We start from the raw sequence: 2961 nt of genomic DNA, 5'->3' as shown, positions 1-2961 counted from the left end.
TAAAGAAATAACTTATAAGGGAAACATACACAGAAACAAATAAATATGCACTTACAGCCTAAAACAGAAGGGGAAAAAGAAATCATTGCTAATTTCTCAAGGAATTTGAAGACGAGGTTATAAAAAATGGAAGTTCCAGTTTAAGAATCTCTTCAGGGACAATGAGTAGAGCTCAGATTACCCCCAGCACATAACTATAACACTTGTCAGGTTCACTCACTCAACTCACACCAAATGGTTGGTGTTTTTGTTCTTGTTTTTTCCTACCAACAAAGTTCTACAGGTAATCTTATAGGAGATTATGCTCCTAATCAATGCTTCATGAGTCCCCACTAGTGGGCTTTCCCTTAACAGAGGCATTTGTTCAAAGGCATAGTGGAAAAAAATATACTTACAAAGTATTTTCCACATACTTTACCCAAATACATTCAGAAAACAGGAGGGCTGGAAGAATGAGAATGAATTTAAAGTTCAATGATAGTTACACATACACATGTATTGGATACAGAAAGCCAGAGCCACTCATATTTTCATCTGTTGGCTTGAGGCTGAGAGGGTCTTGCATTCTCTTCAAGAAAGATATTACCAGGTTCTTTTCATCTGGAGTCCTACAAAGTTCTTTCAGCTAGAATCACAAGCCTTAGTTGGGATCATCAGAATCATTTTTCTTTGATTTTCTCAGAGTCTGAGCTTTGATTATGATCATCTATCTACTCCTGTCAGCAGAGGATAGAAAGCTTACCTTGGAAAAAAGCTCCTTCCCTAGGTAAGCCATTCATGTTGCCTTAGGCTGATCAGTTTCAGTTCAGTCATTTTCAGATTCCATATGCTTTAGGAAATGTAATATAAAAGCTTGGCTAGACAAAGGTGTGAAAAAGTCTTCTCCCAGAGGATTCTTTGAATTCCTGACCTCTTCACATACATTTTAATGTATGCATTCCTTTGCTTCTTTCTAAGCTAAGGGATATCTTTTTATTTTAATTGAAGTGTTCTCCTTTAATATTGCTTTCTTTGGGCCCCTGATGTCCTTTTGCTCTTAGTAAAGTCTTACTGAAGAACCTTCTCCCCATATATTTCAATAAATCTTCTTATGATTTATGAAAGATTTTAGTTCAAAATTTTATTATAACATTTTTGGTTTTTTTTCCTTCTATAACACACTCATATTTGCTAGTAAACAGAGTAATTTGAATACAATTGGATATTTCTTAGTGCCTTCTTAATGACTATTAGCAGCACAAATTCCTGCACACAAGCTAGGGAATGTTCACAGAAACTCTTATCTTTCTGAAAAAGAAACCCAAAGTATTCATAACCAAGTCAGGAAAAAAAAATATCAAAGAAATGCAGAGGCCACCAAAGAGAATGAAGCCATGGGGATATTCCTTTGAGGATACACCCTGTAACTCTTAGAGATAAAAGTATCTTTATACTCTTCTCTACTTACCATTTCCTTTGTGAGCTCATCAATACCCATAGATCCAATTACCATATTTATATTAATGTTTCTCATATGTATTTATCCAGTCCTAATCTCACTTTGCACTGCCACTATCTCATCTCAAACTTCTTATTGGATATCTGGAGACACTAGAGACATTTTCACTCTACATGTCCAAGACTAAACATATTATCTTTTCCTGAAAACCCAATTTCTCTCCTTTCCTAACTTTCCTGTCAAGGACACTATCATTCCTCTAGTTACCCAGGCTAATGAACATACATCATCTTTGACTATTTACTTTCTCTCAATGGCCATATTCAATCTGTTGCAATGTCTTATCGATTTCACCTTCTCAATATTGTTTTGGTACATGTTTTTCTCTGCTCTGACAATGATACTCTTCTAATTCCAGTTCTCATCAACTTACACTTGGACTATTATAATATCTCTCTAGATGGTTTCCCTGCCTCAAGTTTCTAAGCACTCCAATCCATCCTACTCTGAGCTATCAGATCTTCCTAAAGTGTAGATCTGACCATTCCTTTACTCTATAAACTCTATTAATTCATGGTTGCCATCAGTTTCAAATATGAAACAAATACCTTTGATTAGATTTTAAAGCTGTTTATGACCTTCTCGCTCCCTGCATTTCCATTTTTCTTATCTTATTCTTCATCACCAACTCTATGATCCAATGATTCTAACCTCTTCACTGCCCTTGAAGAAAATTTTTCATCTCCCTTCTCTGTGAATTTTCACTGACTGTGCCATATGCTTAGGATTCTCTCTCTCTCTCTCTCTCTTTCTCTCTCTCTCTCTCTCTCTCTCTCTCTCTCTCTCTGTCCCTCTCTGTCTCTTATACTTGTTTCTGTCTCCTGGTTCCCATGGTTTCCTTTAGGTCTCAGGTAGAATCCCACCATTTGCAATAAGCTTTGCCTTGCCTTCCACATAATATTAGTGTCTTCTCTCTGATATAATCTCACATGTGTTGTTAGAAAAAGTTTTTATATTTTATTTTTTAAATTTTCCTTTCTTCCATTATTTGGGTCCAGCATGGTAAACTTTAAGTCATGTAGCTGGTTGAGGACCTTCTTAAGATTGCTAAAATAACTAAGACTTCTGATTATTTTAATTGAAATAAAAAAAATCAGATGGGGTAAAATAATTTATATATCTGCTGTTGCTTGTAAATCCCAGAATTTTTCCTTGTTAATTGATTATGGATTAACTAAATCTGATGGGATTGTTTTTCTTCACCTATTTCTGAAAGGGAAGTTTTAAAGGCATATATTTTGAAATGTGAAACTTCTCCTTCCTGTGGTCTTAAATTCCTACCTCTTTCTGGCAACTACAATCTAAAATTATACCTTCTTTTTTTCTTCTCCTTCTCTTATGTAATTGGAGAATATATAACCTTTAAAATATTCTCTATTCATTGCTCAGAGTTAATTAAGAACTCTAGGACTATACTGATGCTTATAATGAACTGGGTTTGAGATGTTTGCCTGGTTTTCCCA

The sequence above is a fragment of the Vombatus ursinus genome, unplaced genomic scaffold, assembly GCF_900497805.2.
Source record: "Vombatus ursinus unplaced genomic scaffold, bare-nosed wombat genome assembly UNPS02014163.1, whole genome shotgun sequence".
Taxonomy (NCBI): domain Eukaryota; kingdom Metazoa; phylum Chordata; class Mammalia; order Diprotodontia; family Vombatidae; genus Vombatus; species Vombatus ursinus.
The sequence above is the reverse complement of the archived record's forward strand: the minus strand, read 5'-3'. Positions refer to the sequence as shown.